The following is a 14,011-nucleotide window of genomic DNA, read 5'->3' as shown; positions in this document are numbered from 1 at the left end:
TTACATTAAAATAATTATTTGAATACGTTATTTTACTTTATACATGATATTGTTACATTATTCTTGCTAATTACATTATTGAGAACACTAGTGTAATATTGCTTAATTATTAAGACTAGGGAATTATTACAGGGTTATCACCTGTGGTTGTATGGATTGTGCTTTGTGCAATGACTTTTCAATCATCTATTTAGAAAACGGAGGCTTTTTAAAATTAGTAATTCCAGAGGGGGGTCGGTTTTTCCAGATGATAGGCATTCACTTCTAACTAATCTAGACGAAACAAAGCTTCATCTCTGCCCTGACTGGATCTTTATATTTAAACTTATTTTCTTAGACTTCTCCCCCCTGGAATTAATTCATTCACTCATTCAGCCAATGTTTATTAAATTCCTTCTATGCTTCTGGCACTTTTCCAGAAACTGGGTAGAAAGGCGAACAAAAGACAAAGTCCCTGACCTCTTGGAACTTACAGGTTGGGGAGAACAAACAAATGGAGAGAAAATATATCAGGGGTTAGTAAATGCTATGATAAAAAACACAGTAGGATATGGAGAATAGAAGTGCTGGAGGCAGGTGGCAGAGAGTGCCAGCTGTTTCCCAACAGGCATTCTTCATCCCTCCCACCTTTTGTGAATTAGTAATAGAACCCATGCAGCTTGGTGCAGCCATGTGAGTAAGTCCTGGCCAGTGGGATGTTGGTGAATTTACGACCCACTGTGAGTGATCCTAAAGCCGTGTAGGAGGGGTTATTCCCCTCTTTGTCCCTTTCTTATTTCTGCTTCCTTTAATGTGGATGTCCGTGGCTTGGAGTATGAGCTAGAAGTCACATGCTGAAGATGGTGGAACATGAGAGAAGAAGCCTGGGTTCTGATGCCATGGAACACCACGCCAGGAGCCCTGGACTGCCCGTGTCTGGACTTCTTTTACATGAGAAATCATCTTCTAGTTTAAGCTACTGCCTTATGGCTCAAACCTATGCTCTTAATCATAGGAGGGTGACTATCTCTTTTTTCTCTATCTTTGCTTTGTTTGTTTCTATTGTTTTCCTTACTGTCACTTATTTATCATCAAATTCTTTGCCAAAAGAATAAATTTCCTTTCAATGTGATTAAACCCATTAATCAACTTATCAATTTCATCTTCTAGAGTTATTTTTTGGGAATCCTTTGTTTTCTTGCTCCAGTGTGGACTAGTTGTTCTAGATGGCATGGTAGTAATTCTGGGATCTTTCATGATATCCTGGGGAATCTCATTTGTCTTGTATTGGAGCTTCTGTTTCCAGGATGTTGTATCTTTTTTTTTTTTCATTTACTCCTAATTAGGAGAGGGTACATGGGAATTAAACTTTTGAGACTTGCACCTTTAGATATGCCTTTACTTTATCAACCCCTTTAATTTATAGTTTGGGTGGGTATAAAATTCTACATTGGAAATAATTTTTGCTCATATTTTTGAAGGCAATGCACCATTGCCTTATAGCTTCTAGTGAGAAATCCATGCCTTTCTGAACCCTGATTCCTTGTATGTGCTTGTTTCTCTCCCTGGCAGCTTTTATGTTTTTCTCATTGTCTGACTGTCTGAAATTTCACAATGATAATCCTTGGAGTAGGTCTTTTTTCATCCCTTGTGTCTCCCTGAGTAGACCTTCTCAATCTGGAAACTCTTTACTTATGAAAAATTTATTGTGTTTCTTGGATTTTTTCTTCCCTTCTTTATCTCTGAAACTTCTAGTATTCAAACATTGTGCCTCCACTTGATCCTCTGATTTTCTTTTTCCTCCTGTTTTTTATCTCTTTCTTTTTTGGGGGGGGGGGGGCGGGAGGGAAAGGTCCCAATTTTATCTTCCAACTCGTCTGTTAAATTTTTAAACTTCTAATCTCACAGTATTATTTCCAAGAGCTCCTTTTTACCCCTTTTCCCAGAATGGTTTTCCCCCCCCACTCTTCTGAAATAGTTTCACTTTTTGTTCAATATCTCTGTCTCTCTGGGGACATTAATTATAGGTGTTTTCTTTTTTAAAATTGTTTTAGATATTCACCCAAATTTTATTTTGTTTTCTATCAATTTGATTATTTTCTATGTTGGTATTAGAGTTTTTCCCAAAATGTTTTTGTATTTGTGACCCTTGATTATCGGTTCATATTTTGGAGTAAGACAATAAAAAAACTTGAAAGCTCTATGACTATGGATGGGTCTTGTCAAGAATGGGCTTCACTGTAGGGTGACCTGACTGGGCTGTTTCCCTGAGTGGATCTCCCCCACCCTGATTGTTATCTGTAAGTTATATCTCTTGTCTACTCAGTTTCCCCTGTGAGGAAAGTTCTGGTGTCCTATCTGTGACATATAATCCCTGTTGCCATTATTTTGAGGTTGAGGAGACAAGGAGGCCAGAGATCTCAATATTTTGTAGTATCTTTCAAGACTGTTAATTAGCATAGGCTAAGTTGCTTTTACACATTGACACTGAAAGTGTATTGTGACTCAAACGATATAGATTTTATTTTTTATAAGAATTCAAAGTGGATGTTCCTAGTTGGGAGGCAGCTCTTGTATACACGCTGGATTAAGGACCCAGACTTCTTCCACTCTGTGGCTTTGCCATCCCCTAAAGCCTCATTAACTGCATCCACCTAGCAGAAAGATCAAGGGAACTTCCAAAAGGAATTTCCAGAAGGAAAATGCTTACAAGATAGTAAAGAGTAAAATTCATGCATTGTTAAGTGCTATTAGGTGCCCAAGGCTGTCTCCTGTCAGTTTCTCACAGGTTTTAATTGTCCTCAAAGTTAAGCCTTATCCCCAATTTGTAAGTGAGAAAGATGAGATTCTGAGAGATTAAATGATTTCCTCAGGTTCATTGCAGCTAAGTGACCCAGCCAAGGTGTTTAATGGCAAATTGTAAAACAAGTTCAGTTTACCATTTATTTTTAAAAGATATCTGACCTCTAAGTAGTTTTAGAAAGTAGTATTTTAAAAAGTAGTATTTTTCTGTGACTATTTTTTTTTTTTTACATATCACTAAAATGCCTGGAAAATACATAGGGTAAGCATTTTTAAAATTACTGTTGTATATCCTAAAGTTCTAAAAGGTAGTTCAAAGAAAAGGTAGCCCAACGCTAAAGAAATCATAACAAAAAACTGGATTATTAAAATAGGCTAATGTGATATAGAGTAGCTGGTTAGTTATTTTAGATTGGGTGGGCAGAGATGGCCTACAAGGAGGTAACATGAAGCAGTTATTATGGGTACGAAAGTGTATTTAATGTATCTGTACACTTTAAAGAAAATAAAATGAATACCTTTGCCCGTCCCACCAAGCTTAAGAAATAGAATATTGCAAGAAACTTGGAAGCCCAATACATATTCCTTTCTGGGTACATTCTACTCCCTACAACACCCTTCCCAACCTCCCTCAAGTAACCATGATGCCAGATTTTGTGTTAATATTACGTTGATTTTCTTTAAAATTTGTATTTGTATATAATGCTAAACAATATCCTGTTTTGATTTGTCTATTTTAGAACTTTCTTTAAATGGAATCAGACTGTTTTTATTATTTTGTTACATGGTTCTTAGCTTTAATTTTAGGCTTTTGAAAATCACCCATGTTAATGCAGTCATAGTAATTAATTTCTCTGCTGTATATTATTCCATTGTATGAATACAGTTTACTTTCTTTGTCCATTCAAATGTTATGGACAAAGCCATTTCAATTTCTTTGTTGATGTCTCCTTGTTCCAGTGGAAGAATTTCTCTAAGGCAGGCATTCCAAACCTTTTTTGTGTCATAAAACCTTTTGGAAATCTTATGAGTCTGTAGACGCCTAATGTTTTAAAATCTGTAACAAGTGACTAGGGTTACAAAGAAAACAGATTGAACTAGAATAATCAAGATATAACTGTATTTTATACTTGAAAGTTGCTAAGAAAGTAGATCTCAGCAGTTCTCACCATATACACGCACAAAAGTAACAATGTGAGGTGGTGAATGTATTAACTGACCTTATCATGGTAATCGCTTTGCAGTATATACGTAAATCAAATCATCAGGTTGTACACCTTAAACTTACAAAATGTTATGTGTCAATTATATCTCAAAAAAGCTTGAAAAAATATAAGGGAAAATTCTTTAAAAAGAAACAGACATGCTTCTTTATTAGGTCACTAAATAACAAGATATAGGTGGATGGATATGAGATATCATAATTGTGAATAGATGATAAGCATAAAAGAAATATTTATTTGCAACAAGTATAAATGGAATTTGATAATATCTGATTTTTGTTGGTCATAAAGTCTCTGGTCTTGCTAACAATATTATGACTTATTGTCTACCTTCAGAATCAAAGGAAATGCTTATTTTCAGTTAGAAGCTGGTGACAATAAGGATGTACCTTTTTTCCATCCAAGTTACCAGAGCCCCTGAATTCTATCCATAGATGCCTTGGGGATGTGTCTACTGGCTGTTACAAACCGCTGCTCTCAAGTATTTACCGAGGAGTGGAATTGCTAGGCCACAAGGTATGTACATATTTATCTTTACTAAATAGTGCCAAACTCTTTTGTAAATTTATACTTAATGATGATGTATGAGACTTTTCTGACCAATTTTTAATTATTGCCCTTCTGATCTGATGAGTGTGAAGATGCATTTTTATGCTTCACATAACAGATAGGTATTGGTTAAAGGGTGGACGAAATTATATGAGATGAGCCAAGGCAACAATCCATTTGATGATGTTCCTGCTTGTTTTGTCCAAAGGTCAGACTCCTGCAAATCTGCACAAGGAAGAGGTGAAGTGGATCCAAGCGGTACTTGTGAACTCCGGATACTGAGCTTTGGTGATGCATCCCTGGGTAAGTGCTTTCTTGGTGATACATTCTGAGGCCACTAGATGGTGGTATAGATTAGCTTTTCCTTCATTAGGTCTCAAACTGTGTGCCTGTGTCTATTTCTGTTGTTTTTGAGTTCCAGTAACTTGAGCTATAGGTATTTAGAGTGGAGTTAGGTTACAGTTTTTCTTTTGTAATATGAGATTATATATTGAAGAGAAAAACTTCAGTAAAGATGAATTACTGTCATAAGTTTTATGAGTTGCTTCATTATTAATATAAATGGTAATAAAATAATTAAAATTTCATTCAATCTTCCCTAAAAAGTTTCCTGCTCATATCAGTGAATATTTGTTAAGCATGTGTTGTGTGTCGAGCAGTGCATTAAGTACTGTGGGAAGGAAAAAGACTGGATGGCTCATTTTGAGCTTGTCCACGTCTTGGTATTTCAGTATCAGCCTCTTTGCTTCTAGTCTTCTTGAAATAAGTAGCACGGAAGAATTGTGAGCAGCTCAATATTAAATATAGTATAAATTTATTTGGCATTTCTAGTAATAAAACAAATTGTTTTTATTACTAAAACATATAAACATGTGTTTAAGATATATGTTATATCCCTTTTTAGATATCCTATATTAATTGGATTTCTTTGTTTTGCATTGGAAAGTGAATTCGAGTGCCAATGACATTCTAAAACTTTTCATTAATAAATGCAATTATTTCCTAAAATAGACTTTCCAAGTCTATTGCTTTGAATAATGCTTGTGCCTCCCAACAGGAGTTGGGGAGAAATGTTATGGGGGAAGTATTTCTGGACCTGTGCTATTTGTTTGATTTTTTTCCCTACATATGGCCAATTTCTTTACTAGGTATAAGTTGAGAAACCTTCTAGCTTTAAATGCTCTTAGTTTGTGACATATTTTTTTCCTGAAGTTCCTCTTTCAAATGAACACCCGTTATCCAGTGTTCTCCAGCATATTTCTCTTCACCTGCACAAGTTATCCCAGATATTTATTAGCTGAGTAATCAATTCACTTTTTAATCTGTTTTAGGTTTCATTGACCATCACTGATTACTTTTGTAGCATCTGTATAATTTGTTATGTTTTATTTATTCTGAATATTGTACTGAGGCCAGAGCATTAACGCAAGGGGAGTGTTGACTGTGTCCAAACACAGAGGGCCTATTGTCTCTTTTGCCCCTTGTTAGGTCCTTCAGGATACAGCCTAGGATTTTCCCAAACACATTCTATCATCTAAGTTCAAGTGTCCCTCTGTCTCTTATGAAGATTGACAGACACATAGTTTATGGGAAATCAGCACTACTCAGATTAAAATTCCCTCTGAAAAACACTCTAAGTTGACTTTTCAAGATAACTTAATAGTACATATTCCTAGAAGTAGGCTTCATGTTCAAGATGATTTTCTTCTCAAATAAAGGCATTAAGTATTAAAAACTATAGTTCCAAGTTTTCACACCCTGTGAAATCATATGAAGTTCTCACTCAGTATATGGAGGCAGTATAATTCCTACTTCATAGTATTTTTCACTGACTATCAGATGGTCCCGAGCCTGTGTGTTTCTTGGAAAGAGGCGTGTTGTTTGATGCATGTTACCAGAGTCTCGTTTATGATTATCTCATTAATGAGAGCTGGTCTTTCACTTGCTTGGTTATTCCTTTCCTCATTCCTGTTTAGCTGCCCTTCTCATTTTTTGAGGTTTTAGTGAATATTTACTTAAAATTTTCAAATCACATATCCCATTCCTATTGCTCTTTCTCAGAGAATGTCTGCGATAACATATTTCACAGACAAGAGACGATCAGATTCTAATGTGCATGATAGCATGCAGGAGCTTCATGTATATTGTCTTTTATTTAATCCCTTCTTATTCTCTTTCATTTCAGTTTGTGAAGCTGATATTTCCATTTTAGAGATTAAAACAAAAACATTGAACAAGAAGCTCAAAGAAGCTGAGTGACTGCCAAAGGGTAACAAAATGCATAGTTTAGAGCTGGTTTATTCATTTTAATTTCTCTCCTATAATTTAGTATTGGAGTGTACCATAACTTAGTTATCCTTCCCATGTTGATATTTAAGTGTTCCCATATGATTATTTTATAAATATGCGTCAATGAATAACTTTGTACATATCTCCTTGGGCATATACCTGTAACTGGAACTAATGAATCAATTTAACACTGTATAGTGTTGACTTATACTCCACTGGCAGTAAACGGGATTTCTTCTTTCTCCATATTCTTGACAATTTTTGTAAGTTTAATATTTATATATCTTTTGGCTGAGAAACCTCTCATTGTTTGAATTTACATTTTTCTGATTTCATGTGAATTGAGCATATTTTCATAATTTTATAGGCCATGTTGTTTTTCTTTTCTTTGAGTTCCCTCTTTCTATCCTTAGCCCAATTTTTTGTTATGTTGTTCATCTTTTTCTTATTAATTTGATAACTTTAAAAAAATATTCTAGATACTAGTCCTTTTTTGGCTATATTTGTTATTGCTACAGTTTTCCATTTTTGCCTTTATTTAAACCTTCTTAATGATGCATTTTTGCCATAAAGCAGTTTCTGAATTTGAATTGTTAGTCCTTTATGTTTTGTGCTTTCTTTTAGTCTCATTTAAGATATACTCGTCCTATCCCTGTGTGTGAAGACATTCTCCTATATTTTCTTCTAGCTCTTTTACAATTTTGCTTTGGCATTTGGGTATGTAACCTGTCTCAAATTTATTTAGGTCACAGTGTGAGGTGGAGGTTTAATTTGATCCTTTTTTTTTTTTAAGTATAAAGTAGTCCATTACCAAAGCACAATTTATTAAATACTTCATCCATTCCCTACTGATTTGCAATATCATCTTATATCAAATACCATTTATTTAAGATATAAACTTCCACACATGCACACGTTATTTCTGATTTCTCTCCTCCATTTCATTGATGTATTTATCTTTACCAGTACTAATACTATGCTGTCTAAATTACTGTAACTTTATCATCCATCTTGACATTTGGTACAATAAATATGCAATTCCTATTCTATCATTGTCTTGACTATTCTTGGTATTTACTATACAATTTGAATTTTGGAGTAGACTTCAAAAATTAAAAGAAAAATCCCAATTTCATTTTGGTTGGAATTATACTGAATTTTTATTTATAAATATTCACATATTTATTCTTAAATTTCCTAACATGAACAAAATATAGCTCCCCAATTTGTAGGAGATTTTTTTCTGTGTGTTTTAATGAAGATTTATACTTTTCTTCAAAAATTCCTTATGCAGCTTTTTATCGATTTATTCATGGGCACTTTATACTTTTGTGGTGTTGTGAGATTCAGTTTTAAAGTACATTTTCTAACAAACTGTAACTGCTGCAAAAAATACTATTGAATTTTGTGTATTGATCTTGTATTGATCTTGCTAGAGCCTCTTATTAATTTAAATTTTAAGATTTTCTCTTTATAGATTTTTTCTCTCTTCCTATGTAGACAACCTTATTTTCAGGCAATAATGACAATTTTGTTTCTCCCTTTTCAATCTTTACATCTTCTGTCTTTCCCCTTCCTCCCTGTCTCCTTCCCCCCGCCCTTTTTTCCTACCTTCCTGTTTTTCTCTTTCCTTTTCTTTTTCCCTCTCTCCCTTCCTCTCCTTCCTTCTCACTCTCTTCTCCCTCTCCCCCCATCTCTTCCCTTCGTCTTTCTCCTCCACCTTCACCTCCTCCTCCTTCTTCTTCTCTCTCTCTCTCTCTCTCATGCTGAGTTGGATTTCTGTGCAATGTTAAGTTTGTTTGGAACTTTAAGGAGAACTTTTTAGTTACAAATTTTTGATAAATACCCTTTATCAGGTTGAAGAAGTTTTCTTCTGTTTCTAGTTTGCTAAGTTTTTTTTATTTTTTAAATTATGCCTGTTGAATTTTATCAAAAGCTTTTTCTGCATTTACTGAAATGATCATTTTTTATTCTTTATTTAATATTGTGATGAATTACATTAAAATATTTTCTAATGTTAAGACTTCCTTGCATCCCTGGGATAAACCCTACTGGGTGTTAAGTATTATTATTTCATACATTGTTGGATTCTGTTTGCTAGTATTTTATTTCAAATTTTTCTGTCTATGTTTATAAGTGAGATTGGCTCATGATTTTTCCTTTCTCATATTGTCCTTGTTCAGTTTTTGTTTCAGTGTTATATCAGGCTTATAAGAAGAGTTGGGGGAGATTCCCACCCCCTTTTTATATTTTATGGAACAATTTGTACATGATAGGGGTTATTTGTTCTTAGAAAATATATTAGAACTATCTAGGGAAATTGTTTGGGCCCAGTAAAATTTTAAATTACTGATTAAATCTTTACCTGTCTTTGGATTTTTTCATTTTCTCTTTTTATAACTCATTGAATTAGAGTCTTAGTGTATTAATTTTCAGTATTATTTTCCAATATATATATTTAAGACTGTAAAATTCCTCTATTCCACCAATTTTGATAGTGATTTTACTATCATAAGTTTACAAATATTTTGAAATTTCCACCATAATTTTTTTCTTTGGTGAGGAAGATTGACTCTGAGCTAACATCTGTTGCCAATCTTCCTCTTTCTGCTTGAGGAAGAGTGGCCCTAGCTAACATCTGTGCCAGTCTTCCTCTATTTTGTATGTGGAATGCCGCCACAGCATGGCTTAATGAGCGATGTGTTGATCTGAATCCGTGAACCCCAGGCTGCTGAAGCAGAACTTGCCAACTTAACCACTGAGCTGCTGGGCCAGCTCCTCCATCATGATTTTTTTAACCTATGAATTATTTAAAAGTATATTATAAAATTTCCACATTTAGAAGATATTTTTGGGGTTTCTCTTTTCAATATTGATTTCTAATGTTACATTATGGCCATAGATTGTGGTTTGAATGATATAAATTTTTTGATGTTCATTGAGACTTACTTCCTTTCCTAATGTATCATTAGCTTTATAAACATTTTATTGTATTTAAAAACATGCTCTACTCTTTGAACACAAAGTTACACATACACACACATACATGTGTGTGCATGATTACCATGATTTTTAAAGATGCTTGTTTTAAAGATGCTTGTTTTAAAGATGCTTGTTTAACTTAACACATGATTCAGAAATCACCTGAATCTCTGCTTAATATCTCTGCTTTCCTCCTGAATAGTACCAAAGACCTTAAAATGCTTATCTCTTATTTCTAACCTCTCCCATCATTTTCCATATTATTTGTGCCTAAAACTTCATTTTTACCTTATTTTTAAGTTTCCCAATTATGAGCCCATGCTCTCTCTCTTTTTTTTTACGCTCACAGTTTGGATTTGCCAATTTCTTTCTTTATTTTTGTTTTTTCATTCCATTTCTTTCATGTAGGGACAATTTTTCTTTCTTAGGTTGTCTGTGTGGAAAAATCTCTGCATGTTTTTTCTAAAAATGTCTTTATTTTCCCTTCTCTCTTGAAAGATAGTTTCATTTAGTACAAAGTTTCAGGTTTTCAGTATTTTGCTTGAAAAATTTGAAGATATTCTATTGACTTTAGGTCTCTGTTCTCACTGATGTCATTTTTACTCTATTCTTAATTTTGAAGCATTTGAGAAAAGTAAGTACTATATGATATTAAATATAATAAGATATTTCATTATTAAGAACACTCTATACTTCATTTTTAAAAAATTCCTATAAATATTGTGTGTACAAAAAGCATCATGACATTCTTAGACCAACTTCCATGGTTCCTTTTAGGCACTCTTTTTTTTTTTTTTTTTTTTTGTGAGGAAGATTGGCCATGAGCTAATATCTGTTGCCAACCTTCCTCTTTTTGCTTGAGGAAGATTGTCCTTGAGCTAACATCTGTGCCACTCGTTCTCCATTTTGTATGTGGAACACCACCCCAGCATGGCTTGATGAGTGATGTGTAGGTCCGTGCCTGCGATCCAAACCTGAAAACCCTGGGCTGCTGAAGTGGAGCTTGTGAACTTAAACCCTACACCATTGGGCCAGTCCCCTAAGCACTCATTTTAACATTATTTTATACTTAACTATAGCATGTTTATACACTTATTATATATGCATTTAAAAAAGCGATTTTCTTTATTGTAAACATTATTACATATTTTAAAGATGTTGATTCAAAACCATTTTTTATAAGTTTTAGACTTTGAAATTTAAGTGTGCCTGCCAAATTGTACTATAAAAATCTAAACTGCATTATATGCACACAAAAAACACAGAGGAAGATATCTTCTGCAACATCTATACAGAGAACCTTTTTTCTAGGGATTATCATTTTCCTCTTTATACTATAAAAAGAAAAAAGTACGTTCTCTATTTCATAATTTGATAGAGAAGAGATTTAAGGCAAATATTAATGTCATGCATACATATTGAAACAATGCAGTTTTGCACACACTATATACTTCTGCACAATCATTCTTAGAACTTCTAGTCATCTAACCATTATAGTAAGATAACTAGTTTTAAAATGTGGTAAAATTTCCTAGCCTAGCCCAAAGCTAAGAAATATAAAGCATAAGGACTCCCTTAAAATCTTTTCCTTGTGCCTTTAATAATTATTTGGGTATTGTCTCTTTTTCACTGTGAGGAAATTTTTTTTGGCTTATGTTCCTGAATTTTAATATATTATGTAAAAAAATTATAGATGTGAAATATAGAGATATCTAAATCTGTGTTTCTCATGAAGTCATCATTTCCTTCTGAACCAAGATCAGTATGATACATAGTCTGCTGTGTAATTGTCTTAATTGATCTACTTCAATATTTTCTTTCATTTGTTACTCAGTCACTGAGTTGTGCACTTATGCCGTCTTTGAAAATGCTTTGAAATTTAAACCTTTTGATGAGAGCAATAGTCCTTTTATCACTAATAGCAGTAGTGTTCATTTATTGAGTAGTGTCATTCTCCATTTTTAAATAATCTTACCCATTACAGCATGCATATTAACACATATTCTGAAATCACCTGAATCATTATTGTAATACAACCACTATTAATGTATGCTGTTTTTAACCTGTAGCATCTCACATTTATAATAATTGTTTGTCCCACATCTGGTGTGAAAATATAAATAGTATAGAAAAGAAATACAGATTAATTGTTTGAATGAACTTCAACTTCTTAATTTTTATCAAAGTGTCATATCGAAAAAGGTCCTAGGAAATGTGAGTGATTATGTAACTTGATTATTTTAAGAATAGCAATGTTACAAGATATATAGGTGATTGTTATTTGACTATATAGAAATGGCATCAAAAACTTTGTTGCCATAATTGTATTGAAAAGTGGAATTGTAGAATAAGTCTGTAGAAAGAGCCAAATTGCTTTTGCAAAGGTCTATACAATCTGACATTGCTGGGGAATCAGAGTCCCTTCATAAAAAGCCAAAAACACATGAAGGAATATGACACACAACACATCATGCCCCAAAAGTTTGTGTTTTCTTTTTCCTCATTACCTTAGAACCTAATTCTGGTAAATCTTCTCATAAGTTTCTTTTCTTTCTTTTCTTTCTCCTTCTCTTGTACCCATCCCCCAGGAATAGCAACTGAAACCCTGACTCGAGTTCAGTATAGGAAATTAAGTTTCACAGGGACCATTAAAATTTATTTTTAATTTCACTCTTATAAGAGTTGTAAATAACCTATTAAAAAGTTTTGCCTTTTTAAAATAGTGGAACTTTTTCCTGAATGAATTTTAAGAGAGTTTGTAATAGTACTATTTTGCTTCAATTTCTACCCTTGCCTCATTCATTGATACAACATTTATTCAAGAGCTGTATTCCTGACAGACTTTGTATAATTTTTTTCAATGCTGTATTATGAAAAATTTCAAACATAAAGCAAAACTGAAAGAATTTTACATTGAACATCGGACACTCACTAACTAGGTTCCACCACTAACAGTTTACTAGATTTGCTTATCTCATATCTTTGTGTCTATTCATCTCTCTATTCCTCCACTAAATCCATGTCATTTTTTGATGCATTTCAAAGTAAATTGTAGACATCATTACTCTTTTCCCTAAATATTTCAGCATGTGTATCATTAAGTAGAGTTTAAAACTATATTTGTTTATAGTTTTTTCTTTTAATGTAAAATTTACATACATTAAATTCACAAATCTTAATGTAATATTCATAGTTTTGGCAAATGCATGCCTCTGCCTCTCAAATTCCTATCATGATGTAGAACATAAACATAAGCTCAGAAAAGTTCTTTTATGCCCTGACCCAGTGGATACTTGCTCTAACCCCCCTACCCCCACAACATAGGCGGCCACTGTTCTGGTTTTTAAAATACCAATGATTAATTTCACCTGTTCTAGAACTTCAAGATGTACTCTTCTAAAAGCAACACTCTGGCTGCTGTGCAGAGAATAGACTGTAGGAGAGCAAAAGTGGAAACAGGGATGTGATTTGAGAAGCCATTGCAGTAGCCTAGGTGAGATGACGGTGAAGTAGACTTAGGCAGTAGCCATGGAAGTGGTCAGATTCAGAGCAAATTTTCAAGATAGAGTTGATGGAATTTGCTGGTTGATTGGATGTGGATGTATGGCACTCCATTTCCTGAAATGGGGAAGACTTGTAGGAGAAGTAGTTTGGTGAGGGGAAAAATCAAGGTTTTGGTTTTGGACATGTTATACTTAAAATGCCTGTTAGAGTAGGTCTCAGGGCTGGAGATACATAGATAGGAGTCATTATTCTATAAATTAACATCTTTTTATTTTGGTCATTGTCAAGTTATAAGCTCAGCAAACTAATTAAGGGATTATATGTATGTATATCTGGGTTAGGTGGACTCTGCCTGATCTATTACAATCAAATTTCTGATGCCCAGAATGAACAAAACTGTATGTATGGCAGAGGGAATATTATTATTTTAACCAGGATTATTGCTAGTTGTATGTGTCAGATATAATAGTTGTACTGCTCATATTCTATGAAAAGAAAATCTATTTAAAAAACTAATAGACTTTATACAAAAAAGCAAAATGCAATGATCCAAAGTATCAATCTGTTGATTAAAGCCCACTCTGTTATTTGTGGGATTACAAAGACAAATAACTGACAACAGGTTCTGACCCTAGTGACTCTTCAATGAAATAACAAATATATTGTGTGCATAATCAAAGAGA

At 33.5% G+C, this 14,011-nt stretch overlaps 1 protein-coding gene across 5 annotated transcripts in view; it reads left to right on the top strand.

Moving 5' to 3' along the window:
• The window catches only part of LOC103555520 (phospholipid-transporting ATPase ABCA1-like), a 74,346-nt gene that overhangs the window by 33,015 nt on the left and 27,320 nt on the right, over window positions 1-14,011 (top strand). For 4 of the 5 annotated variants that reach the window (XR_011533479.1, XM_070596003.1, XM_070595998.1 and 1 more), the window contains 3 exons: window positions 4,439-4,520; window positions 4,762-4,856; window positions 6,739-6,822. The gene's annotated coding sequence lies outside the window, so the exon portion shown is untranslated. Of the gene's footprint in view, window positions 1-4,438; window positions 4,521-4,761; window positions 4,857-6,738; window positions 13,305-14,011 lie in introns of those variants that run through there. The other variant, XR_546019.2, reaches the window with a different exon arrangement.

Source organism: Equus przewalskii, chromosome 26 (genome assembly GCF_037783145.1).
Source record: "Equus przewalskii isolate Varuska chromosome 26, EquPr2, whole genome shotgun sequence".
In the NCBI taxonomy this organism is placed as follows: domain Eukaryota; kingdom Metazoa; phylum Chordata; class Mammalia; order Perissodactyla; family Equidae; genus Equus; species Equus przewalskii.
Note: the sequence above shows the minus strand (reverse complement) of the source record. Positions and strands in the feature narration are given on the sequence as shown.